The sequence below is a fragment of the Epinephelus fuscoguttatus genome, linkage group LG15, assembly GCF_011397635.1.
Source record: "Epinephelus fuscoguttatus linkage group LG15, E.fuscoguttatus.final_Chr_v1".
In the NCBI taxonomy this organism is placed as follows: domain Eukaryota; kingdom Metazoa; phylum Chordata; class Actinopteri; order Perciformes; family Serranidae; genus Epinephelus; species Epinephelus fuscoguttatus.
This window is the reverse complement of record NC_064766.1, coordinates 9,413,623-9,423,794: the sequence shown is the minus strand read 5'-3', so window position 1 is coordinate 9,423,794 and position 10,172 is coordinate 9,413,623. Positions and strand designations below refer to the sequence as shown.

General features: G+C 39.0%; 1 non-coding gene across 1 annotated transcript; it reads left to right on the top strand.

Annotated features, from left to right (window-relative positions):
• Positions 1 to 3,417: 3,417 nt before the first annotated feature.
• trnar-ucu (transfer RNA arginine (anticodon UCU)) lies at positions 3,418 to 3,509 on the top strand. The gene is given in 2 exon segments: positions 3,418 to 3,454; positions 3,474 to 3,509. It is a non-coding gene; the product is annotated as a tRNA-Arg (tRNA).
• The last annotated feature ends 6,663 nt before the right edge of the window (positions 3,510 to 10,172 follow it).

Sequence of the window (10,172 nt, the reverse complement as noted above, 5' to 3'; positions counted from 1 at the left end):
AATTTCCCACACAGTGACAGGCTAATTCCTCTCTGCTTTTTAAACCTCCCTGAGGTGGTCTTTGTATGTTTTGCACGGGTCTTAGCTGACACACATTCATCTTTTGGCTTTTCAAATCGCTTTTCTCACCCCTAATTTGTCATCATATGTGCACACACTGACTTTGCTAAATACTCTCCCTGCTCTCCTGTCACATTTAGAGGGCTAATGGGGTCCACTTCAGATAACAGTTGTTTGACCAAGTCTGTCTCCAGGCTTTAATAGTCTGTTTCAACAAGCAGAGCACCAAAAGCAAACTTTACCAAAGAGGTAATATGCACGGCGCTATCACATGGCTGCACACACTCAGAGACACACACACACACACACACACACACACACACACACACACACACAACACACACTTATAGCTCTTTCCTGTGCTACCACGGCACATTTTTCACATAGAGATTTGAACATGTCAAAGGAGTGATTTATTAATAGTTTTCAGTTTCAGGGTTACTCAGTGGTTTCAGCCCCACGACCCCTTTCCCCAAAATGCCATCCCTTACTTTGGTGACGAGCAAACTGTTAACCTGAGAGATTATTTGAGGTACTCCCAATATGAGAAACATGCCACATACACCAAAAGAAAATGTAATGTACACATCATGAACATTGTAAATTTCTGAAAACAGAGTTTGTATGCAGCATGTCAACTTCTCTAAAGTGAAATAGATTTTGAGCTGACTTTGTCATGAGGAGGACGGTGGGATGGTGGATGTTGTGGACAAGATGCCCAGCAAGATGTACACCACTGCAGTCCACAGATCGAGGCCAAGACACAACAAAACTGTTTGTTTTAGTGAGTCATTGCTGCATCCCAGCGGCTTTTGTGCCACCAAACATGGTTCTTTTTTAGGGACCTGTTACTGGATTTTCCCCTGAGGATGGTGCCATGAAAAGCAATGCTGCATTTCCAGCTGTTTTTAGCCACCAAAACCTGGCATTTGAAGCTAAAACATAATCTTTTCCTCACCATAACCACTTGTTTTTTGCCTAAACCTACCCAAACATTAACCACAACATTGTTGAAATGTGTCAGTGTAACTCCTACATAAAAATGTACAAATACATTGTATCCGTGGTTTGCAGAAACATACAATGCCAACATTTGTTCAACCAACATACAAACAAACAAACAAAAAAGAAATATCTGTATGTTGCCCATGGGCTGCACAACCAAACACCTTATATTAGTACATCATAATCGCCTATAGTCATGGATGCATTTTGAAAAAGTTCCGTTTGCTTTATTAAATGACTGATTAAATAAATCACACTAATATTCCAAAGAGGGAATCAAACTAATCTTTTTTTTCTTTATTATGCTAGCAACCCTGAATACGTATATGTCGTAGTATTAGTACTAGTGTACTGGATAGGTATAGCACTTGTCTTCCATGTGGAAGGTCTAGGGTTTGAGTCCTGCTGGGGTCGACGTCAGCACAGGCATGCAATCACAAGAAGGACTCAGATAATTTGAGGAAACAAAAACAAATATAAAACATCAGTGAACACTTTACTGGCAAATGGCAAAAAAGTCTGGTCAGCATTACACACCCTTTAAAACATATTTGCTGCTGTAAATTAACGCTCCAGTATATAGACATAACTTTAAGGAGACAGGGTTTCCTTTCCTGCTTCCATTCCTTTCCATTCATATCTATGGATGGAGGTCTAAAGTCTCTGTTTCTGAAAGGGATGGCTGACATACATAGGCCATTAGCCCATATGCATCCATATATCCATTTTTTATGTAGTTGTATGGTTATTTTATGAGGTTACCCTTCTTATACCCACATCCTGTTTTTTATGTTTCACTGATTACAGCTCTTGAGTCAGAAAAGGTGCAGATATTCCTTTCTCCTCTATCTGATATCTGATCAGCACAATATCACATTCAATAGAAAAATACAGCAAACATTTATCCACATAATACCTCCTATAGCTGAGAAGTTTTCTGCTCCTTAGCACACACTGCTCTGTCATGTTTTCTAAGAATCCTGCATGTTGATCCATGTTATCACCTCATCCATGTAGTGCAGGCAGAGGGCTGGACAGTTCTTCACAGCTCTTATCAGACTCTGGCCGCTCTCATTTCCGTTAGAGAGAAGGCGTTATCTCACCTAGCCCTCTCATTCTGTCCAGAATGTCCACCACAGATTAGTCGAGGACTCTACTAACTACTTGGCTATTTGGTTACAATCGTTATGGTTTTATTTATTGTCACACTTTCTTTTTTCTCTTTCCCTCCTATTTTCATGTTGTTAAGTTCATATTTCTCCTCTTTTTATACTTCTTTTCAAAATAAGCAGAGAAGAGTTTGGAGTTTGATGCCTATAGTAGCACTCACTGCCAGCTTTGGCCATTTGGCAGGTGGTTATGTCGCTGTTTTTTTGTTTGTTTGTTTGTTTGTCTTGGCAAGATAAGGAAAATGTACATACCTTCTGGACACAAGCCAACGCATCTTATCTTTAGGCTACCACTGCCCCAAATTGAATATCTAAGGGAAAAAACTAATCGTAAAAAAACTAAATAGATGCATGCATCATCAAACCTGAACTTGTTCACTTTTGAATAAAGGTTTTAAAAAGCAGCATTGTTACAGAGCAGTAAGTACTGTATCCAGAAAATATTCACTAATTTGTACCTAGTTGGCTTGATAAATACCATCAGTAGTGTCATTGTTGAATGTGTGACAGTGGTTGGGAGATAACTCTTTTTTTCTTCTTCTTTACAGATAGTATGTGTTTTGATAGTTGGTAAAATTAAAGGTGTTACGTCTAAAATTACCAGTGCACATCTCCACTCTCCACCTGATTCTCACAGTCAGGTTAGAATGTGAGGTGTTTTGTTTGAACAAAGCTTTTCCAAAAGCTTGGTGATGCCAAGACATTAAGCCCCATTAGATCTCTTTTTATACTTGAGTTGACGTGAGATTGTACCTGTCACTTTGATGGAAATAGAGAGTGATCATATCACACAGTATCTGCGTTGACAAACCTAATTGTTTTGGTTGCACTTGAACTTGATCAACAGTTGGGTTTGTGGTTATAGATGCTGCGTTGCTGTGTGTTCATAGTTGTACTTGCAAATGATGTCCTTGAGGAAACAATGTTCACAATGTTTTATAAGGTGTGTGGCTAGGTTCACCTTCTTCTGATTGAGAGGGTGCTGGCATGTATGTCAGCACTCCTCAACCTGAGTCAACTTGTGTTTATTTGTGCTATGACTGTAGGTTGCAATTTCAGAGAACGCAGTGGAGTTATACAGTAGTTTGGTGTTAAATTCAAATTGTTGTTGGCAAAACTCACCAGAGTTATGGAGTCAGACTGATAAAAAGTTCTAACTCATGCACAGTATTATTTCACAACAGGCTCTGTGGCGCAATGGATAGCGCATTGGACTTCTAGTCAAGCACTTGAGAAGTGATTCAAAGGTTGTGGGTTCAAGTCCCACCAGAGTCAGACTTTTCACAGAGAAGCATGTTTCATTTCAATTAATTCCTCTCCTCAAAACTGAGTATAATGTTGCAAATGATGCTCTTGTGACTAGAAATAATCAATAATACAGCAGCTACATTACACCATCTTGTTCTTCTTCTGATACAGTTTACATGATATTTACACTCTATAGTTAAGTAGGGAATATGCCAAGCTTTGTAGCACTCTGTGCTTGGGCTTACTTTGTTTACTGTGAGGCAAATGCTAGTGTCAACATGCTAACATGCTCACAATGCTGACATATTGATGTTTAACAGGTAATGATTATCATGTTCACAAGCTTAGTTGTGTGCTAGCATGCTAACATTAGCTTATTAGCACCTAATTGAAGTACAACTGATGCTGATGGGAATGTCATTAGTATAGTGAAAAATTAATGAAACACCAAGGTTATTACAGTTCATCCTGAGCGAGGCATGAATGTCAGTACTTACTTTTTGTGCCAATCCATCCCGTAAATGTTGAAATTAAAGGCTTTGATGCACTGTGTTTTGGAAAACTTGAGGATACAGAGGACAAAAGTGTATCTATTGTGGAATAATGTAAAATGTTGATTGTAATATTATACCACTATTCTGTATTAACAACCTGTTCTCCTTTCGAAGTCATCAAATACCAACCCTTAGGCAGTGACTTCCGGTGTCAGACATCAACGCAAATAAAACGCCCTTTCATGCCGGCATGATAGGCAACCAGTTGGAACCCGTTAGTGTCAGGGGGACACATAGCCGGACAGCAACGCAATTTAAGGGGGTGAAAAGTCCACATAGGGCAAGCAAGGGTGGTGGATGGCTCCAACAGTCACTGACTTTCACCCAGGAGACCAGTGTTTGCTTCTCGTATGAATGTAAAGCGAAACCTAAGCACATGCTTTTGTTGCCTTAACCACATGCATGTGTAGGCTAAACGTAACCACATGCGTTTGTTGTTGACTTCCCTACTACGGGTTCTGAGAGTAACTATTACAGTGATGTAACATAATGTTAGCCTGTTTCAACATTAACTGTGAGTAATTCATTCGGTTATTTAAATTGGCAGACCAATATTAGGCAAAAGGTTAACACAGGGTTAATTTCAGCCATGTGCATCACTTTTTGGTGTCCCCCCAGTTTCTATTGTTGTGCGACCGTTTTCTACTACTTCTCTACTAGTTAGTAAAGCACAGTATTAGAGAGTTATTTTGGACAAGGCAGGTTATCATTAGGCTCCACCCACTGAGGTTTGGAATAACCAATGAGCGTTTCTGCTTCCAGAGCGCCTCTGAAAATTGTTTGTAAAGCAAATTATGTTCATTTTGTCATACTTCTATTAAAACAAAATTATATGAAGTGCTTTGTAAGTTATTTAGGACAAATGTAAAGCAAATGTAAAAGCTTTAATGAACAGACTGAACCTGATTCTATTATTACTATATAAATTCTGTAAGATTTTTTTTTTTTTTTTTTTTTTAATTGGAATTGGAAAAAAATCATAATTATAATCATGATCATATGACTACAATGCTAAAAGCAACTGAAGTTCTAGGTTGTGATGAAAACGCTTGAGGAGCAAACAAACATTACTTTTTCTATGTATCCAATAAGCTTGGATGTAAAGAGTATTTTTATCATGCATTCATCCAATCAATTTTTAAAGGATAAAATATCAGAAAATAATTAAATATACCCATCACAGTTTCCAGTAGAACAAGATAACATCTTTAAATGTTTTTCATTTGTTCAACCAACATCCCAAAACCAAACATTTGCATATCTAGGAACTAAAACAGCTGGCGCTAAACAGTGTTTGTAGTTTTTCATGTAAAGTGACTCATGGTTATAACGTAACTATATCAATGACATATATTAAAATAATATACCACTGGGACTGGAAATACTGTCAGTCCAAAGTAAGTAATGTGCTGTATCTCTGACACACCCACACACTAACCACAACAGCCACCAATCCCGAGTCCTGTACACAGCGTCACTAATCCTTCATTAACAGACCACACATTTTGCCAGAGAGCAGCTTGGCAGTTGTTGTTGGTCTTATTTTCTGTTTGTTTTCTTTCATTCCATTGGTTGGATCCAGAAATGGCGCCTGTGGTTTGTTGATAGCATCACTGGCTGCAGCCACATGAAGAGAAAAACCAACAGTCAATTACACCATTGGCACACACACATACTCACATACTCACTCACATACTCACGCATCCACGCACACAAGCTCACACCCACACCTGGTAGTGGCATGGGTGCCATCAAAGACAAATACATATAGGATGGATGACAGTACTAAGCTATGCAAATAAGCTGCAACTGATAAATCAATTAAAACAATTTGCTCTCAATTATGGCCACACAGTGCAGAACGTACAGTACCACCACACACACTTTTCTGTACATAACTCCTGGTTGGTGCCAAGCCAAGTGTTAGAGAGAGAAGGACAATAGACAAGAGAAAAAAGCTCTGCCATTAAAAGTGAGTCATGTTGTTATATTTTGGATATGCCTATCCTTCTGTCCTTCCCTCACATGCATTGCTGAAATACTCTCCTCTTACTAAGAATTAATTAAAACGCCTTAATAACATACACAAAAACTGCAATTTCTAGCATTTGATCTCTCCTATCTCATCTCATCTGTCAAAGATGAGGTATTCCAGATGTGGAAAATCAACAGTAGAGGTAAATTTTAAAGGAACAGTCTGTGAGATTTAGGGGGATTTAGTGTCATCTAGAAGTGAGGATTGCTGTTTTTGGTGGGAGCTAAATTATCTACAGAGGTCTCTTCCTCTCCAAAACAAATGGACCAGGTGATTAAAACCAGTAAAAACACTGAAAAAAAGCAGTTTCACTTACAAATCGGAGTACTGCTCAGCATGTCGCAGACAGGCCTGTCACGGGGATACCCCGTGACCTCTAATGGTAAAAGACAAACACACACAATGCTTGTCCACCTCCAGGCACTTTCACACACATCATCTAGCTGGCAGGTGTCTGCGGTTGGTAATTAGCACAACAAGGTTGAAACCTGGTAGTTGTAGGTGTGTAGTTGTTTTGGTGCTTCAGTGTCACAGGCACATTTACACAAAGTCAGGAAGAAAAGTCTGACAATATTGTGGTTTTAAATCTCTTTATTTGACTGATTCTTTTGTGTGTCTCACCTCTCCTCTAGACTGCACTTGGCCAACCTCTGGTTTGGACTCAGGAACTGCCAAACCAGACCCTGCCCATTTGGATTCCTTTTATAGTCAAGTTCCTGGGGGGAATGTGCCAAGTGTAGTATGGATGAGGGGGAGTTTTGAGGAGATATTTGTGCAAGTGTTGATTTTGAGCAGTTTAAGAACATTTTTACTCTTTTGGAGTGTGTAGCAATGTTTTTCACTGTTGGCTTATAAAAGTAGTCTGAAGAGTATGAATTAATCACTGCTGATTGTTGATTGATTTATTAATTGTATTTCCCATGTGGGGGAGGAGCTACTGTCTATATATACGGCTGTTACTGCCAGGGGCCCAAACTTAAAGGGGCAGCTAGCCAGCGACAAGTACCATTTGCTGTTTTCGTGGAATGTTGAAATTAAAGGAACAAATGACTCTGGATGTTTCAGGAACTGTAACAGTCCATTGTGAAGGCTTGCAGTATGCCTTTATTTAACTTGAATTAATCTTTACTTAGGCAGGTAATCTCATTGAGACATGCAGACTCATTCATAGAAGAGACCTGAGAAAACGTAGTAGCTGCAGTTGGCTACACACAGGTGATATTTAGTAGCTACAGAGTAACTTTTTATGGCCATCGGCCATCAGACCATGTTCAATGTCAAACCCTGAGTCTTCTGTAGTGTTTTATATTACATGATGCAGTTAGTCTTAAGTCAGATCTTAATCAGTCAAGTCTTCATCAAATCATAGGTCCTATTTACACTTGTTATTTCAAGTGTGTCGTGCCAGCATAAAATCTAGATGAGATTTAACACTTTCAGTTATACTTAACCACCGACAGTAAATGCATCTACAAGATATATTCAATATATCTCGATTTTCACAGGTTAATAGGTCAGGTCTGGTTCTGTTCTTGGATTATGTTGTCTTTATAGCTCATGTTGTTTTCCCTTGTAATTTTAATGCATATTCTACTTTTTAAAAAAGTCTCCTGTGGACAAGTGTTTAGAATTATGTATGCTAAAACACTCAAGCAGTGCATCTTGTTTGTCCAATGTAATTGTGATGTCCATACCAAATAAAATTAATAAATAAATATGCAAATCAAGGTCACCCCTATTCCAGTGAGGATAGGATTGGTGGTAATCCACCTGTACCTGGAAAAATAATAACTTGTGCACTTTAGCAGTTCAGTTACAACATTAACAGCTTAGTTAGGTAGTAAGGGCGTAACAGTGGACAGAAGTCATGGTTCAGTGCAAGTTTGGGTTAGCAGGAAAAAAAAAATCCAACTGCATATGAACATGTTTCTTTTTATTACCTCTGAACAAACAGTAGTGCAAGTGTCAAAGACGGACACAATCCTCCTGCTGGAGACTGAGGTCGAATTTGCCCACAGGCAACTTTGGTAAACTATTGTGACTAAAAACATCAGAAACATTTCAAACATGTCTGTATTGTACGTTGTATTAACACTTTGCAAACACTTTCCCAAATGGCAACAGGTCACAATAGGCTATCTACAGTAGGCATTCAGCATCCTGTGTAGACAGGACTGTGCAGCTTCTGTTGGTGTCATTTTGACCAATTCAAATCAGGATTGAGACCTTGGAGATCCACAGACTGCTGATGCAGAAGTACACATTACACAACCTCTGCTAAAACTGTGCTGTCCATGTTCTGCAGGACACAACTTTGCCGATATGGAATATATAACATTTCTGGCTTAATTGGCTGATGATGGTACAAGATGCACATTATGCTTCTCTTTCTTTCCCTCTCACTGCACCTTGTGCTGCTGCAGATTTTATGCCAGTCAGAAGGCACTCAGTTTATAGTTGTGTTGAAGAGATACAGACGTGTTAGTAACATTGCCATGGGTGTATTTAATCACAAGAAAAACATGTTAAATTGCCATGAAATTAATGTAAAGGGGTCTAAAAGGAGGCTTACAATAAAATCATACTCAATACTGTGTGGTCATGTGCGTAGGTCATGTTAAAGGCTTGTGGAGATCATCATTAAATGTTTCAGGTACTGGTTTCACTTTTGTTTTTACTTTGCTTTTGTTCACTTTACCTCCAAATAACTACCAAACAAGAGTTTACTCAAGGGAATTTTGTTTTGTTTCTGTTTGATATTTTCATAAAAGAAATGAAAACAAATCCTCATCTTGAAAGTAAATCCAAGCCCTGTGTCTTGGAAACCATAAATTGATTGTCAATTTAGATAGTGTGTGCTTTACAGTAGGGGCAGCCTTATGAGTCACTGATGACTAATGTAACCTCACAGAGAGAAGGCCCTGCATGTGCGCTTTCTCTGTTTCCTTCCGCAGACCAGCAGCTCGGGCCGATTATAACTCTATAATGCCCGTAGGCGTAGTGACTGTGTTTGCTGGTATGCTAGCTGATGACTGGTGACCGGTCCAGGGTGTTTCCCTGCATCTCACTCAGCGCATGCTGGAGTAGGATCTGTCACAAAATCACATGTAAGTAGAGGAAAGTTATGAATAGGCTTTACAGCAGGAGGATGAGTAATTGAGATGGATGTCTGTCATATTTTTATATATGTCATGTAACTGCCAGGGCGTCACTGTAAATAAGAATTCATTCTTGACTGGTTAAATAGAAGTCAAATAAATAAATAAAAACGGTCATATAACTGGAAGAGCTTGACTGACGCAGTTTTCACAGGCAAAAAGTAACCATATCATTCACCTGCACAGAAAATTGTAGAAAGTGAGAATGTGAAAACATGTTATTGAATGTAAAACTGGGGTTTCTTTCCAATATCAATGTTCAGGCTGTTCCAATTCATTTTACATATATTTTCCTTCAAAAAGCAAGGCGCCTGAATTCGTACATATTCAACGTATTTTGAAATGCTACGATCACAGGACCAATGCGCTGATGGTAGTAAACAAGGAAGCAGTGCCGAGCACATGTAAGGAGGCAGGTTTGGGTGGTGGATGGGTCACAAAAAAACAGACTATCGTATGTTTGGATCTCATGTGAACCTTGAGTCATTTTAAGGTGTCACCACCTTTCTTTTCCTTGTTTCTTTTCTTTATCAATCAATCAATTTTATTTATAAAGCCCAATATCACAAATCACAATTTGCCTCACAGGGCTTTACTGCATACGACATCCCTCTGTCCTTAGGACCCTCACAGCGGATAAGGAAAACTCCCCAAAAAAAACCTCTTTAACAGGGCGAAAAAATGGTAGAAACCTCAGGAAGAGGAACTGAGGAGGGATCCCTCTTCCAGGACGGACAGACGTGCAATAGATGTCGTACAGAATAGATCAACATAATAAATTAACGGTAATCCGTATGACACAATGAGACAGAATACTTACTTGCCTAACCCTAAAGACACCCAACCATGTTTCTTTTCCTAAACCTAACCACAGTTACTTTTATTGCCTAAAGCTAACCTCCATAACTTTACATCAATTACGTACCTGTACGTTAAGGCTGGG